This window comes from Pseudophryne corroboree, chromosome 5, assembly GCF_028390025.1.
Source record: "Pseudophryne corroboree isolate aPseCor3 chromosome 5, aPseCor3.hap2, whole genome shotgun sequence".
Lineage (NCBI taxonomy): Eukaryota > Metazoa > Chordata > Amphibia > Anura > Myobatrachidae > Pseudophryne > Pseudophryne corroboree.
Genome location: NC_086448.1, coordinates 589,705,500 through 589,723,764, shown reverse-complemented (window position 1 = coordinate 589,723,764; position 18,265 = coordinate 589,705,500). Strand labels below are relative to the sequence as shown.

At 46.0% G+C, this 18,265-nt stretch overlaps 1 protein-coding gene across 3 annotated transcripts in view; it reads right to left on the bottom strand.

Moving 5' to 3' along the window:
* Positions 1-18,265, bottom strand: part of RTTN (rotatin) — a 660,131-nt gene that overhangs the window by 59,389 nt on the left and 582,477 nt on the right. The window lies entirely within an intron of this gene.

The following is an 18,265-nucleotide window of genomic DNA, read 5'->3' as shown; positions in this document are numbered from 1 at the left end:
AAGCACACACAGCGTGCAGGATGGTTTGTGGTGGGCTATATAAGGTAAGATTGTTTGTATTGTAAGTTATTCTTGTCCTGACGAAATTTATGAAAATAAATGAAACGTTCGACTCATTGAAGCTGCGCTGTCAGCTCGTTATTCAAACCAGCTTTTTGCTCCATAGCAAGTCCTTTGAGTGCCGGATCTTCTTCACTCTTCTATATATACATATATATATCTATATGCATACTAGGGTCTCAATCTCTGCTGATAAGGTACCTGTCCACGCTGCCACGGCGCTATAAACCCATGCCGACACAATCGCCGGTCTGAGTAGTGTACCAGAATGTGCACGCTATCTGCAGGATCCCTGAGAATAGCTGTTACATCAGGGCTACCTTTTGGGCAAACGTGACACCCTAGGGGAAGATTCCCATCATATCCTGGCCCTAGTGGGGAAAGGATACTGCCTGAGAATTCTTTGTGGGAAACTGCAGTCTCTTGTCTGGAGATTCCCGCTCTTTTTCATCATGAGAGGAGGGAAATTTACCTCAGCTTTCTTCCCCTTAAACATGTGTACCCTTGTGTCAGGGACAGATGAGTCATCAGTGATATGCAAATCATCTTTTATTACAATAATCATATATTGAATACTTTTCTGCCATTTTGGCTGTAACTTTGCATTATCGTAGTCGACACTGGAGTCAAACTCCGTGTCGATATCAGTGTCTATTATTTTTGATAGTGAGCATTGAGAGACTCTAAAGGTCTCTGCGACATAGGGACAGACATGGGTAGATTTCCTGTCTGTTCTCTAATCTTTTGTGCAATAAATTCACCTAAGCACTTAATTACACATATCCAAACAGGTGTCGGCGTTGTCGACGGAGACACCCTCTCACACACATATTTGCTCCATCTCCTCCTTAGGGGAGCCTTTTACCTCAGACATGTCGACACACACGTACCGACACACCACACACTCAGGGAATGCTCATCTGAAGACAATTCCCCCATAAGGCCCTTTGGAGAGACAGAGAGAGAGTATGCCAGCACACACCCCAGCGCTATTAACCCAGTAATAACACAGTAACTTAATGTTAACCCAGTAGCTGCTGTTTATATTGATTTTCGCGCCTAATTATGTGCCCCCCCTCTCTTTTTACCCTCTTCTACCGTGTAACTGCAGGGGAGAGACTGGGAAGCTTCCTCTCAGTGGTGCTGTGGAGAAAAAACATGGCGCTGGTGAGTGCTGAGGAAGAAGCCCCGCCAATTTTGGCAGGGGCTCATACATATATACAGTGCCCAACTGTATATTATGTAAACTTTTGCCAAAGAGGTCTCTAATTGCTGCCCAGGGCACCCCCCCCTGCGCCCTGCACCCTTACAGTGACCGGAGTATGTGGGTGTAGTGTGGGAGCAATGGCGCACAGCTGCAGTGCTGTGCGCTACCTCATATGAAGACTGGAGTCTTCTGCCGCCGATTTCGAAGTCTTCTTGCTTCTTTCACCCGGCTTCTGTCTTCCGGCTCTGCGAGGGGGACGGCGGTGCGGCTCCGGGATCGGACGACAAAGGGTGAGATCCTGTGTACGATCCCTCTGGAGCTAATGGTGTCCAGTAGCCTAAGAAGCAGGACCTATCTTCAGAGAGTAGGGCTGCTTCTCTCCCCTCAGTCCCACGATGCAGGGAGTCTGTTGCCAGCAGAGCTCCCAGAAAATAAAAAACCTAACAAAATACTTTCTTATATCAAGCTCAGGAGAGCTCACTAAGTAGCACCCAGCTCGTCCGGGCACAGATTCAAACTGAGGTCTGGAGGAGGGACATAGAGGGAGGAGCCAGAGCACACCAGTATCCAAATTCTTTCTTAAAGTGCCCTGTCTCCTGCGGAGCCCGTCTATTCCCCATGGTCCTTACGGAGTCCCCAGCATCCACTAGGATGTTAGAGAAATGCTGTGGTGGATGCAAGTATAAATCTTTCCCTGGTAGGGTTAACTAAGTGATATGAATGCCAAGAGAGCGATAATCAAGCCCCACCTACAGTATATAGGGGCTAACTATTAAGTCCAAGTTTAGATAATTTAATTTATACGTGTATTCAGTGTACACTGAGTTGAAGTGTGGAATTATGGGATATGCATATTTAATTATTATAATTCCAACACTGTCCGTCTCTGCCTCTACATGGCAGATAAGAGATGAGTACTATAACAGTAGTGAGCAATGATGTATTCAAAAAAGATCCATAATGAAACACAACGCTAATTATAACATGGAGCACAAGGTTTACACATTTAGCAAGGACAACCTAACGCAGCGTTTTGCTAATTAAGCTTCGTCAGAGGCAAGCCGATTGCCTTCTGGATCCGCTTTTTATTCATACTGTATTCAATTGGAATATTGGATAGTTTAAAATGAAAACACAATTTTCCCTGACAGTTTCATGCAACAGAGAACTGATGGACTTCTGAGTCCCAATATCCTTTTGAATAACTTTTAAATATGTCTCTGATTTTTTTCTTCGGAATTTGAGACCACAAAATTCGATCAGATTACCGGGAATCTTATTCTAATTGATAACCAAACCATGGTACTGCAACACTTACAATGCCTTTAAAAGATCTGCCTGAAGTGCCTCTTCTGCCTCAGCTTTCAACAGTAAATCATCTAAGTAAGGAATCATTTTTATTTCCTTTTTCCTCAAAATACTCTCCAAGACTTTTGTAAACACACAGGGAGCTGTTGCCAGCCCAAAAAGCAGGGCCCTGACCTGGCAATGCCTTTCCATGATCACAAATTTTATCAGACTCTGATGGCACTCTAAAATAGTTGTTTGAAGAAAAGCATCCTTGATGTCTATATACTGTATGCCAGCATCTTGCTTTTCTCCATGCTGTTTATGACTGACCTTATAGACTTCATCCTGAATCTGTCTATCTGCAACTTTGATTTAAGGGCCTAAATCAGCATGAGTTGCAGTTTTGTGAAAAATCTCAAAATGACGCCTCATTGCACTAGCATGCAAGGGAAGGGGGTAGGGGAAGGTGGGGTACGACTCAGCACACGGCAAGGTCATCCCAGCAAGCCAGGTCCTTCACCCCGCGCTAAAATGAGAGTGCATCTTTAGGGTAGCCCCCTGCTTTCACAGCCTAGCTGCGAAGTCAGTAGCCGGGCCGCCATGTTTTGGGTCGCACTGTCTGTATCCAGACTGCGCCCCCCCCCCCCCCCCCCCCCAACACCACTTCGATGCCCCAACAATGGCACGCCACCGACCCCCACCGGCACTTCAATCACAATTTAGGTCCTTGGGCATGCGCAGAAGTGCGGGAATCGCTAGCAATCCAAGCTGAATTGGGCCCTAAGTCTTTTTTTTTTAAACACTTTATTGGACAACTGCACATTACAGATATACATAGTTAATCAACTAGTATAGGTTACAAATGTAACAGACAATATAAAAATAACATACGCAGTATAGCAGATAAGATAGCATCAAAGATATAACGACTTAATTGCCAGTATTATGCAAGCGTACAGGTGTACACACGTCTAAAATCAAAAGGGTGGGTGACCTAAGGTGAGCACCTCAAGATTATACCATGTGGTAAGTGATACAGCCTGTCTAAGAGAGTCCCTTATAGGATCAGGGAGTGTCTCATACTTACCTTATCTCCCGGAAGCTGCGGGAGGCTCCCATTTTTTGGGGCAGCCCCCCGCACCCCCGGAAGAGTGGGCTGGTCTCCCGCATCCTGCTCGCACCTTAGTGATGTGAGCAGGATGGAGAGATTATCTCCCGTTTTCGTAGGTCCGTCGGGTGGGGAAGGGGTTAAAATGGCGCAAATTGCGTCATTTAGACCCGCCCCCTTCCCAAGGACCCGTGGATCGCGGCATTTGCCGATGTGGGGGCGGGGCTTGGTGATGTCACCATCCGCCCCCGCCCCCCGAAGACTACTGCAGTGTCTCCTCTCCGGGTTTCTCCTAGAGAGGAGAAATACAATGTAGGCAAGTATGGAGTGTCTGGACATATGGGATCCAAATCTCAAAAACTCCCTCCACCCTCTTTTCTTTGTTTTTCGCCATCTCCAACCATTCCATATGGAATAGGTACGAAAAATGAGGTAGCAACAAAGTCAAAGAAAGAGTATCCGTAGATATCCATTGTGAGAGAATTTTTTTTTTTCCAACAGCAGCTATTTTAACTAATAAAGCGCGTTGTCCTGCTGAATAAACATCCAAAAGAAAACACTCAGGAGATATATCAATACTTATACCAAACTTCTCTTTGATGAAAGATCTGATTAAGCTCCAGAATTTAAAAACTTCCGGACAACTCCAAAGACAATGATATAGATTGTAAGCTTGCGAGCAGGGCCTTCCTACCTCTGCCTGTCTGTTTTTACCCAGTTTTGTTCTATTACTGTTGTTCTAATTGTAAAGCGCAACGGAATATACTGCGCTATATAAGAAACTGTTAAAGAAATAAATAAATATCAGCATCTACCATATCACACTTAAAACATTTAGAGTCAGATGATATACCCATTTGGAATCTTAATTTCGGGGTAATATAAGAACGGTGCAGTATTTGGTAATTAATTTCAGCATACGATGCCGAAATGAGGCATTTGTTCAGTCGATTAAAAGCAGCTAGCATAGCGGAGATCATGAGAGATGGGAAGTCGGAGGACCATCTAGCTAATCCAGTTTGAGTACTTTCCCAATTAATAGACCGTCTAATATAACAGAGATTTTGAGTGATTCCCGCCCGGAGTCAACCTCAATAACTTATCTAAAGCATTAGCTTTATCTTCAGCTGTCAAATTAGCCAATAAGCTAATAATATAGCTGCGAAATTGAAAATTAAGAAATAATGGGATATTAATTTGTGGAAATGCTTCACAGAGACTGGCGTGAGAACGGATTTGGAGGCTTCCCTGGTCTAACAGCTGATAGGACAATCTGACATTTTGGCATGACAAAGCATTCAAAGTTAAATGGGCGATAGTACCCCGAACTCCTACATGATGGGTTAGTGGGAGAAAAATGGTATTATAGTTAGAGATGCCCATTCCAGAAAGTGCCAGCCTCCACGCAGTGCATGTGGAAGTTATCAGTAGATTTCCTTTAACTGAATCTGGAAAGGTAGAGGGGCGCATGTGCAACAGACTAACAAGAGGAATTTCAGGACAGAAGGGCTGTTCCAAGCCGATGCTGGCAAATGATTCCATTGCATGTATCCAATCTATGGCATAACGGTAATTCGCGGCCAACATGTAACTCCTAAGATAGGGCAGGTTAACTCCCCCCCAATTTCGGTGATTGACTCAACTTAAACAGCGAGATTCTGAGTTTTTATTGGCCCAGATGAACCCACTGAAGGCCTTTGCCAAAACCCCCAAGTCAGCGTCCGATAATAATAAAGGCAGCACCTGCATAGGATATAATAATCTCGGGAAGGTAATCAATTTTTATTAATGGGCACCTTCCCGAGTAGGAAAGAGGTAAATGTTTTCAAGCGTGAAAATCAGCTAAAGTGCGAGCAATAATTTGTGGGAAATTATGCATGTAGAGGTTAGATGGATTAACAGGGATGTTGAGCCCCAGGTAAGTTGTTTTCTGGTGTGCCCAGTGAAAGGGGAACTGGATATTCCAGTTCTGAGATGCTCTCGGCTGTAAAGCCAATGTCTCCATTTTTGATTTATTAATCAAAAACCCAGAGACAGATTCAAAAATCGCAAATAGCTGTAGCAAACCAGGAATAGCTATGTGAGGGTTTGAGAAATACAACAGTAAGTCATCAGTGTAAGCTGAGACCTTTAGAGTATAAGATCCAATATCAGTCCCCTGCCAGGAGGTACTTAGGCAGCAATGTCTAATAAGTGGGTCTAAGGCAAGGTTGAACAGTAGTGGGGATAAGGGGCAGCCTTGTCTGGTGCCCCTATGTAAAGTGAAGGAATCAGTATTCATTCCGTTCACGGTGAGGAATGCAGAGGGTGAGGTTTATAGAATGCGAAAAAAACATAACAAAGCCAGCGCCAAACTGTTGCCAATGAAATACCCTTAGCAGTTGAGACCAAGATACCCTGTCAAATGCCTTATCAGCATCGCAGCTCACCTGCAGAGATGTACCATGTGGCAAGTGGCTTGATTTGGTCAGGGCCGCTATCAGTTGTCGTACATTATGTACCGACGTTCTCCCTTTTACAAAGTCAGTTTGGGATGGATGGAGTAGCCTAGACAAAATAGGTTGCAATCTTTTTGCCATGAGTGCAGCTAAAAGCTTAAAATCTTGATCCAGCAAAGAGATTGGGCGGTAAGACTGAACCAAACTAGGATCTTTACCCAGTTTTGGTAAAATCACTATAGGGGTTTGGTTAGTGGGAGGGGCATCATTACAAGATAATATAGAATTAAATAAGGCAAACAGGTGGGGCGTGACATGTGGCAACAATAGTTTATAGTATTCCACGCTCAATCCGTCTGGGCTGGGAGACTTGCCATTGGTAAGGTGGTTTATCAATTACGTCAATTCTAGCTCAGTCATCAGCTATGTGAGGGAGTCTCTCTCCTCTTCCGTCAATGTAGGAGAGCCCACCAATCGGAGGAAGTCCATGCCTCCAGCAGGGTCATCCGGGGGAGCTGTACACAACTCCTTGTAATATTCTAAGAAGGAACCCGCGACAGCCACCAAATTAGACACTGTTTGGGTATCAGTTTGAATAGTAAGAATGTTAGATACAGGGCATTGGCCGCGAACCACATTCGCCAAGAGCTTTCCGGCTTTGTTGCCCCATCAGAAATACTTATGTTTTTGATCATCTAAAGTGTATTGGGCTTTATCTGTGCAAACAGTATCAAAAAGTTGTTTTGTATCGAGGTATATTCTGCGGTTATCCTCCGTTGATGAGGATAACAAGGTTGTATATGATTCTGTGAGCTTTAGACCCAGCTCCTGAAATCGACGAGTGAGCACCGACGCTTAGTCGCGATGTACGCTATGATGTCACCTCTCAGCACCAGCTTGGAAGCGGACCAGAAAAGATTGATATCATCCGTGTGTTGAATATTGTCGGCTCTAAGTCTTTTAAATTTAAGATGCAACTCCCATCTGTTTTCTGTACCAAAAATAGGTTAGAATCAAACCCCATCTTTGTTTGGCAGTAAGGTACAGGCACGATTAAACTTGAATCCTGAAGGCCTTTTATGGCTTGACTTAACTCTAAATTTCTGCTTGTCATTCTGCCATTTTGTTGCAAAAAATCTTCTCGGAATTGGACCCAAGATGCGGATAACATAACCTCTTTCTATTACGTCTGTGACCCATTTTTCTGTGGAAGACATCCTCCACTGGTGCCTGAATGACAGTAAATAGGCACCTAACTGAGAAATCTCTGGGTGTATGAAATCCCTGTCACACCGCTTCTTTATCTTGCACTTCTGAAGTCCACTTCCCTTAATTGTTTCTAACTGACCCAGGTATATCTCTGTAATCGAAACATCTGGGGAGTAAAACTGACCCCTTCCTTGGAAGGACTGGGTTGTTTCCGGTTTAAAAAATGAGAAAAAAATAAGAATTTACTTACCGATAATTCTATTTCTCGTAGTCCGTAGTGGATGCTGGGGACTCCGTAAGGACCATTGGGAATAGCAGCTCCGCAGGAGACTGGGCACAAAAGTAAAGCTTTAGGACTACCTGGTGTGCACTGGCTCCTCCCCCTATGACCCTCCTCCAAGCCTCAGTTAGGATACTGTGCCCGGACGAGCGTACACAATAAGGAAGGATTTATGAATCCCGGGTAAGACTCATACCAGCCACACCAATCACACCGTACAACTTGTGATCTGAACCCAGTTAACAGCATGATAACAGAGAAGCCTCTGGATAGATGGCTCACAACAACAATAACCCGATTTAGTTAACAATAACTATGTACAAGTATTGCAGACAATCCGCACTTGGGATGGGCGCCCAGCATCCACTACGGACTACGAGAAATAGAATTATCGGTAAGTAAATTCTTATTTTCTCTGACGTCCTAGTGGATGCTGGGAACTCCGTAAGGACCATGGGGATTATACCAAAGCTCCCAAACGGGCGGGAGAGTGCGGATGACTCTGCAGCACCGAATGAGAGAACTCCAGGTCCTCCTCAGCCAGGGTATCAAATTTGTAGAATTTAGCAAACGTGTTTGCCCCTGACCAAGTAGCTGCTCGGCAAAGTTGTAAAGCCGAGACCCCTCGGGCAGCCGCCCAAGTTAAGCCCACCTTCCTTGTGGAATGGGCTTTTACAGATTTTGGCTGTGGCAGGCCTGCCACAGAATGTGCAAGCTGAATTGTATTACAAATCCAACGAGCAATAGTCTGCTTAGAAGCAGGAGCACCCAGCTTGTTGGGTGCATACAGGATAAACAGCGAGTCAGATTTTCTGACTCCAGCCGTCCTGGAACCATATATTTTCAGGGCCCTGACTACGTCCAACAACTTGGAGTCCTCCAAGTCACTAGTAGCCGCAGGTACCACAATAGGTTGGTTCAGATGAAACACTGAAACCACCTTAGGGAGAAAATGAGGACGAGTCCTCAATTCCGCCCTGTCTGAATGGAAGATCATATAAGGGCTTTTACAGGATAAAGCCGCCAATTCTGACACGCGCCTGGCCGAGGCCAGGGCCAACAGCATGACCACTTTCCATGTGAGATATTTTAACTCCACAGATTCAAGTGGTTCAAACCAATGTGACTTTAGGAACCCCAAAACTACATTGAGATCCCAAGGTGCCACTGGAGGCACAAAAGGAGGCTGTATATGCAGTACCCCTTTTACAAACGTCTGAACTTCAGGAACTGAAGCTAGTTCTTTCTGGAAGAAAATTGACAGGGCCGAAATTTGAACCTTAATGGACCCCAATTTTAGGCCCATAGACACTCCTGTTTGCAGGAAATGCAGGAATCGACCTAGTTGAAATTCCTCCATCGGGGCCTTACTGGCCTTGCACCACGCAACATATTTTCGCCAAATGCGGTGATAATGCTTTGCGGTTACATCCTTCCTGGCTTTGATCAGGGTAGGGATGACTTCATCCGGAATGCCTTTTTCCTTTAGGATACGGCGTTCAACCGCCCTGCCGTCAAACGCAGCCGCGGTAAGTCTTGGAACAGACAGGGTCCTTGCTGGAGCAGGTCCCTTCTTAGAGGTAGAGGCCACGGGTCCTCCGTGAGCATCTCTTGAAGTTCCGGGTACCAAGTCCTTCTTGGCCAATCCGGAGCCACGAGTATAGTTCTTACTCCTCTCCGTCTTATAATTCTCAGTACTCTTGGTATGAGAGGAAGAGGAGGGAACACATACACTGACTGGTACACCCACGATGTTACCGGAGCCTCCACAGGTATTGCCTGAGGGTCCCTAGACCTGGCGCAATACCTGTCCAATTTTTTGTTTAGGCGGGACGCCATCATGTCCACCTTTGGTTTTTCCCAACGGTTTACAATCATGTGGAAGACTTCTGGGTGAAGTCCCCACTCTCCCGGGTGGAGGTCGTGCCTGCTGAGGAAGTCTGCTTCCCAGTTGTCCACTCCCGGAATGAACACTGCTGACAATGCTATCACATGATTTTCCGCCCAGCGAAAAATCCTTGCAGCTTCTGCCATTGCCCTCCTGCTTCTTGTGCCGCCCTGTCTGTTTACGTGGGCGACTGCCGAGATGTTGTCCGACTGGATCAGCACCGGCTGACCTTGAAGCAGAGGTCTTGCTTGGCTTAGGGCATTGTAAATGGCCCTTAGCTCCAAGATATTTATGTGAAGTGATGTCTCCAGGCTTGACCATAAGCCCTGGAAATTTCTTCCCTGTGTGACTGCTCCCCAGCCTCGCAGGCTGGCATCCGTGGTCACCAGGACCCAGTCCTGAATGCCGAATCTGCGGCCCTCTAGAAGATGAGCACTCTGCAACCACCACAGGAGAGACACCCTTGTCTTTGGTGACAGGGTTATACGCTGATGCATTTGAAGATGCGATCCGGACCATTTGTCCAGCAGGTCCCACTGGAAAGTTTTTGCGTGGAATCTGACGAATGGAATTGCTTCGTAGGAAGCCACCATTTTTCCCAGGACCCTTGTGCACTGATGCACTGACACTTGGCCTGGTTTTAGGAGGTTTCTGACTAGCTCGGATAACTCCCTGGCTTTCTCCTCCGGGAGAAATACCTTCTTCTGAACTGTGTCCAGGATCATCCCTAGGAATAGAAGACGTGTCGTCAGGATCAGCTGCGATTTTGGAATATTGAGAATCCAACCGTGCTGCCGCAACACTACTTGAGATAGTGCTACCCCGACTACCAACTGTTCCCTGGATCTTGCCCTTATCAGGAGATCGTCCAAGTAAGGGATAACTAAAACTCCCTTCCTTCGAAGGAGTATCATCATTTCGGCCATTACTTTGGTAAAGACCCGGGGTGCCCTGGACAAACCAAACGGCAGCGTCTAAAACTGATAGTAACAGTTCTTTACCACAAACCTGAGGTACCCTTGGTGAAAAGGGTAAATTGGGACATGGAGATATGAGTGACTCCATCTTGAATTTGAACCTTTGTATGTAAGTGTTCAAGGATTTCAGATTTAAAATAGGTCTCACCGAGCCGTCCGGCTTCGGTACCACAAACAGCGTGGAATAATACCCCTTTCCCTGTTGTAGGAGGGGTACCTTGATTATCACCTGCTGGGAATACAGCTTGTGAATGGCTTCCAATACCGCCTCCCTGTCGGAGGGAGACGTCGGTAAAGCAGACTTTAGGAAACGGCGAAGGGGAGACGTCTCGAATTCCAATTTGTACCCCTGAGATACCACCTGAAGGATCCAGGGGTCCACCTGTGAGTGAGCCCACTGCACGCTGACATTTTTGAGACGGGCCCCCACCGTGCCTGAGTCCGCTTGTAAAGCCCCAGCGTCATGCTGAGGACTTGGCAGAAACGGGAGAGGGCTTCTGTTCCTGGGAACTGGCTGTTTGCTGCAGCCTTTTTCCTCTCCCTCTGCCACGGGGCAGAAATGAGGAGCCTTTTGCCCGCTTGCCCTTATGGGGCCTAAAGGACTGCGCCTGATAATACGGCGTCTTCTTAGGTTGAGAGGCTACCTGGGGTAAAAATGTGGATTTCCCAGCCGTTGCCGTGGCCACCAGGTCTGTTAGACCTACCCCAAATAACTGCTCCCTTTTATAAGGCGATACTTCCATATGCCTTTTGGAATCAGCATCACCTGACCACTGTCTTGTCCATAACCCTCTTCTGGCAGAAATGGATAGCGCACTTACTCTTGATGCCAGTCGGCAAATATCCCTCTGTGCATCACGCATATATAGAAATGCATCTTTTAAATGCTCTATAGTCAGTAATATACTGTCCCTATCTAGGGTATCAATATTGTCAGTCAGGGAATCCGACCAAGCCACCCCAGCACTGCACATCCAGGCTGAGGCGATTGCTGGTCGCAGTATCACACCCGTGTGAGTGTATATACATTTTAGGATATTTTCCTGCTTTCTGTCAGCAGGTTCCTTAAGGGCGGCCGTATCCGGGGACGGTAGTGCCACCTGTTTAGACAAGCGTGTGAGCGCTTTATCCACCCTAGGGGGTGTTTCCCAACGTGCCCTATCCTCTGGCGGGAAGGGGTATGATGCTAATAACTTTTTAGGAATTAACAGTTTTTATCGGGGGAAACCCACGCATCATCACACACTTCATTTAATTCCTCAGATGCAGGAAAAACTACAGGCAGTTTTTTCTCACCCAACATAATACCCTTTTTAGTGGTACTGGTATTATCAGAAATATGTAAAAACATTTTCCATAGCCTCAATCATGTAACGTGTGGCCCTACAGGAAGTCACATTTGTCTCTTAATCGTCGACATTGGAGTCAGTATCCGTGTCGGCGTCTATATTTGCCATCTGAGGTAACAGGCGTTTTAGAGCCCCTGATGGCTTTTGAGACAACTGGACAGGCACAGGCTGAGTAGCCGGCTGTCTAATGTCATCAATCTTTTGTAAAGGAGCTGACACTGTCACGTAATTCCTTCCATAAGCTCAGCCACTCAGGTGTCGACTCCCTAGGGGGTGACATCTCCATTACAGGCAATTGCTCCGCCTCCACACCATTTTCCTCCTCATACATGTCGACACAATCGTACCGACACACAGCACACACACAGGGAATGCTCTGATAGAGGACAGGACCCCACTAGCCCTTTGGGGAGACAGAGGGAGAGTATGCCAGCACACACCAGAGCGCTATACAGGTTGAGTATCCCATATCCAAATATTCCGAAATACGGAATATTCCGAAATACGGACTTTTTTGAGGTAGAGTGAGATAGTGAAACCTTTGTTTTTTGATGGCTCAATGTACACAAACTTTGTTTAATACACAAAGTTATTAATAATATTGTATTAAATGACCTTCAGGGAGTGTGTATAAGGTGTATATGAAACATAAATGAATTGTGTGAATGTAGACACACTTTGTTTAATGCACAAAGTTATAAAAAATATTGGCTAAAATTACCTTCAGGCTGTGTGTATAAGGTGTATATGTAACATAAATGCATTCTGTGCTTAGATTTAGGTCCCATCAACATGATATCTCATTATGGTGTGCAATTATTCCAAAATACGGAAAGATCCCATATCCAAAATACCTCTGGTCCCAAGCATTTTGGATAAGGGAGACTCAACCTGTATATATACAGGGATAACCTTATAGAAGTGTTTTTCCCCTTATAGCTGCTGTTTTATTAATACTGCGCCAAATTAGTGCCCCCCTCTCTTTTTTAACCCCTTTCTGTAGTGTAGTAACTGCAGGGGAGAGCCAGGGAGCTTCCCTCCAACGGAGCTGTGAGAGAAAATGGCGCCAGTGTGCTGAGGAGATAGGCTCCGCCCCTTTTTCGCGGACTTTTCTCCCGCATTTTTATGGATTCTGGCAGGGGTTAAAATACATCCATATAGCCCTGGGGGTTATATGTGATGTATGTTTGCCAGCCAAGGTGTTTTTATTGCTGCTCAGGGCGCCCCCCCCCAGCGCCCTGCACCCTCAGTGACTGCAGTGTGAGGTGTGTATGAGGAGCAATGGCGCACAGCTGCAGTGCTGTGCGCTACCTTGGTGAAGACTGATGTCTTCTGCCGCCGATTTTCCGGACCTCTTCTCGATTCTGGCTCTGTAAGGGGGCCGGCGGTGCGGCTCTGGGACCGGACTCCGAGGCTGGGCCTGTGTTCGGTCCCTCTGGAGCTAATGGTGTCCAGTAGCCAAGAAGCCCAAGCTGGCTGCAAGCAGGCAGGTTCGCTTCTTCTCCCCTTAGTCCCTCGATGCAGTGAGCCTGTTGCCAGCAGGTCTCACTGAAAATAAAAAACCTAAAACTAAACTTTTACTAAGAAGCTCAGGAGAGCCCCTAGTGTGCACCCTTCTCGGCCGGGCACAAAAATCTAACTGAGGCTTGGAGGAGGGTCATAGGGGGAGGAGCCAGTGCACACCAGGTAGTCCTAAAGCTTTACTTTTGTGCCCAGTCTCCTGCGGAGCCGCTATTCCCCATGGTCCTTACGGAGTTCCCAGCATCCACTAGGACGTCAGAGAAAGTCCTGTTTTTGGCCTTAAAAGATTTTTTCATTGGCAAAAAAGAACTCTTCCCCCCCGTGGCCTCAGAAATCCTTTTGTCTATTTCAGGACCAAGTAGAAATGTACACAACTGGTAAATTTTCCAAAAGTTTATGTGTTTCTGTATCTGCCTCTCATCAGTTCAACCATATTACTCATCCAGCACCCACTGCTAAACCTGATATTTCTCTGGCAGGGTTCACAGGTTATCCACAGGATAACAATGGGATATGATGAAGCGACAGCGGATTTGCACCAATCGGTCAAAGCTTTCCGGCATCCCAGCATGCAATGAGCCCATCCATATATCCCCGCATCCTGGCTCAGGCAAATCAGTTTTTTGTTTGGTGCGGCAGAAGCCGGACCATGGTTAATGGTCTGCTGGTTTTTAGCAGCCATAAGCTTTCTTATTTTATTTTTATAGTCTTACTATTTTTCTGAGCAATCTTTCTAAACAGCGTCTTAGAAAGAGTCACTCCAACAGCTCTCCACCGGGTCGCGACAACGCTTACCCACGAGTACAGTGCTGTTTCGGTGGGCATCTGTGTCGAATATCTGCAGGTCCAGCAGACGTTACCAGGCTGTGGCCTGAGCATGGGGAGAAGGTAAGGCATCGGTTCCACTTGGAAGGGGAATACGAACACAGCCGCACTGTTTTGGGAGGAGAGTACCAAACAGTCGCTGACGCGGCTGCCACCTCGGGTGCACCAGCGCTATTAGGGATCATAAGCTCCAGGAATAGTATGAGGCCACGATCCCTATGGTTGATGTCAGCAGTAGGGAGTCAGACGCTCTCCTGGTCGCCCCCCCCCCCACCCGGTTCATGACCAGTTTCCTCCGAGTCTCCCGCCATGAACTGTTTCCCGTATCAGACGCTGTACACGAAGGGGACCCAGTCGCAGCATAGGCGGCTGTGTGACTGGTGCATCTGTGTTCACTATAGGTTCATGGAGCGGCAGTGTACACTAGCAGCATCTGGATCCACTCAGTGTTCACGAACGTATTGATCGGTCCTGGAAGCGAGGTGAGTCTCCCTGTATCCCACTCTACTGAGTACAGGTAATACAGCACTAAGTCTCTATCTACATTTTTGAGTATGAATAGTTAAATAAGTGCCTATTGCATATGAGTCTGTATACATTTACTGCTGTTTCTTTCGCAACGCGTCTGAATACGGTAGATCTGTTTAAACATGATTCAGTAATATATTGCCCTACATACTTGAAATGTAGTTGTAGTTGATGTGCTCATGTTGTTTATTGTACTAATGTATAACATGTGACTGACTGCTAGTGTAATTGCTGACTTTACTATATTCTGTCAGTTTTGTTCTATTTGATCCTCAATGTTGGTGCATGGGTAGGATCGGATTGTAGGTCACTTTAAAAAGCTTAAATAGTCACAAATTGTGCAGTACACTGTGGAAGTGTTGATTATCATGCCTAAGAGCGGCAAAGGTTTGTGTGCAAATTGTTTTAGCTTTCACCAGGGGTTCTTGAAAAATACAAGGCAGATTCAGGTGTAGGATGATCCACCTTGGGCTATGTTTGCACAGACTTTATCCAGTATAGCTGAAAGGATAATTCCTCCAAATCCTGTACCGGGGATAGGTTACACAATTAACCCTTATATGCAGCTTCCCACCTGTGGTGTATCACTTCCAGTAGCGGCCTCTCAAAAGAAACAGGCTGATAAGCCAGTGGTAAGTAAATCTTCATCCTCACAGGTGAGGATGAAAGCGCAATTAATTCTACTTCGGCATACGAAGAGGAGGAGGAAGGTCTCAGCTCAGTGGATATAGCGGAGTTAACTAAAGCAATGAAAGTCATTCTATCCTTAGAGGATTCAGCGGAGCCTGTGTTAAAAACCAAGGCACCTGTGCTTAAACGTCCCAAAAAAGTTAAAACTGAGTTTCCAGGATCAGATTAGCTGACGGAAATCATGGAAGAGGCTTGGGCTACGCCTAAGAAGAAGTTTAGAATTCCTAAGAAATGGAATTCCAATTATCCTCTTCCAGCTGGGGATTGTTTAAAAAGGGAGGTGGCTCCTAAAGTATATACGCATGTGATTAGATTAGTGTGAAAATCTACATTACCTTTTCCTTCAACATCATTAAATGATGTCACAGATAGGAGAGTGGATGGTTTTCTAAAAACATTTTTTTACCTGTCTGGGGCAGTCATAAGGCCAGCCATGGCTTCAGTTTGGATGGCAAAGGCAGTGGCTGCTTGGGCTGATGCATTGGAGGGGGATTTTTCAACAGCATCTAGAGAGCAAAAATCCCATATAGCACATATAAAACATGCTGCAATGTTCTTGGAAGAAGCAGCATTGGATATGGGTATTATTGCCTCCAGGGCATCAGCTTCAACAATAGCTGCTCGCAGAGGAGTTTGGCTACGTACGTGGAAAGATGATTCAGAAGGAGGATTTGAAATCTTTGCCCTATACTGGAGATATTCTTTTTGGTAAAGAATTGACAAATATTTTGTAGTCAGAAGCAGACTCCAAGAAAGTAAAGTTTCCTTCCACATACAATTTCAAACCTAAATTTCCAGCTTTCCGGCCCTTTCGGTCTCAAGGAAAAGCTAAAAGGTAAAAGTGATAGCAGGCAGTCCCAATATGACAAGTCTGGTAAGACTAAAAAGCATTGGGCTACCAGAGGACCTGTTGGCAAAACAGATAAGCCATCAGCCTGATGGTGCGGGCCTCCACCTGGGGGATACCAGGATGGGGGACCAACTTCTTCAGTTTGCACAGATCTGGCAGCAGTCTACAACAGAAGCCTGGGGGTAGGAAGTGGTATCTCTAGGTTATGCTTTTGCCTTCAAGAAGCACCCTCCTCGATGGTTTTTTTGTAACAGCCCGTCTCGGGTAGAGACGAAGGCCACGGCTTTGCAAGAGGCAGTTCAGAAATTGCTTCAGTCAGGAGTAGTCATTCCAGTTCCTCATGCACAATGAGGACAGGAGTTTTATTCCAACCTGTTTTTAGTTCAGAAGCCAAATTGGTCATTTTGGCCCATTAACAATCTCAAAGTGATGAACAAATACATTTTGTTACCTCGGTTTCACTTGGAGACTTAACGTTCCATCATTTTGGCCATGGAGACAGGGGATTATATGGTATCCCTGGATATAAAGGATGCTTACCTACATGTTCCTATAGCACTGTCCCATCAGTGCTATCTCAGGTTCGCTATCCTCCAACAGCATTTTCAGTTCCAGGCCCTACCTTTTGGGTTAGCCACAGCCCCCAGAGTATTTACCAAGATTATGGTGGTAATGGCAGCTTATCTCCACCAGTACGGGATAAGAATTTTCCCATACCTCGACAATCTTTTAATCCTGGCACAGTCACAGGAATTGCTCCTATGTCATCTGCAACAGACAATAACGTGTCTGAAGAAGCACGGGTGGCTCATAAATTGGGCAAAATCATCTCTGGTTCCGTCACATCGGATGACTCACTTGGGGGCTGTACTGGATTCAAGTCTTCAGAGAGTAATGTTACCTCTGAACAAGATATCCAAGGTTCAGTCAAGGATTCAGGACTTGCTACACAGTCAAAAGGTATCCATTCACGCAGCAATGTGTGTGATGGATTTGATGGTGTCAACATTCGACATGGTGGAATATGCACAATTCCACTTGAGGCCTCTGCAGCGTCTGATTCTTGCCAAATGGAATGGGTTGCATCAGATGATAAAAACACAGACTATGTTTCTTAAGATTGAAGTAAGTAGGTCATTAGCCTGGTGGCTACAGACATCCCATCAGGACAAGGGTAGTCCCTTTTGGATATCAGATTGGGAAATTCTGATGACAGATGCCAGTCTCCAGGGCTGGGGAGCAATGTCAGGAAGGTTGTGTTTTCAAGGGCAATGGACCAAGGTAAAAGGTTGCCTGCCAATAAATATATTGGAACTTTGGGCCATATACATGGCACGGAGTCAGACAAAGGACATTCTTCGGGGAAAACCAGTCCAGATACGCTTGGAGAATGCGACGGCAGTAGCATACCTCAACCATCAGGGAGGAACTCGCAGCTGAAAAGCGACGGAGGTAAGTCACATACTAAAATGGGCAGAACATCATCATCCAGCCTTGTGTTCATTCCGGGAGTCCTAAACTGGGAAGCGGATTTTCACAGTCAACACGCCATTCAGGCAAGCGAATGGGCTCTACACCCAGAGGTCTTCCAGACTCTAGTAGACAAGTGGGGATTGCCAGAGATAGATCTCATGTCGTCCCGTCTGAACAACAAACAATCCCAGAGCGATCTTTGTGGATGCCCTGTCGGTGAGATGGGACTTTCATCTGGCTTATGTGTTTCCTTCAATCACCTTATTACCCAGGGTGGTGAGAAAGATAAAGCAAGGGAAAGGTGCCGTGATACTAATATCTCTGGCTTGGCCCAGAAGGCATTGGTACACAGATCTGCAGAGAATGTCAATGGATGCTCCACTTCTGCTCCCTCAACATCCAGATTTACTGTCTTTGCCGGCGTGGCTCTTGAAACCTCTATACTGAAGTCAAGATGATTCTCACAACAGGTAATTCAAACTATGCTCAGAGCAAGGAAACCTTCCTCAGCTCGCATTTATCACCGAATATGGGAAACCTATATTCATTGGTGCAGTAAATGGAAAATGGAC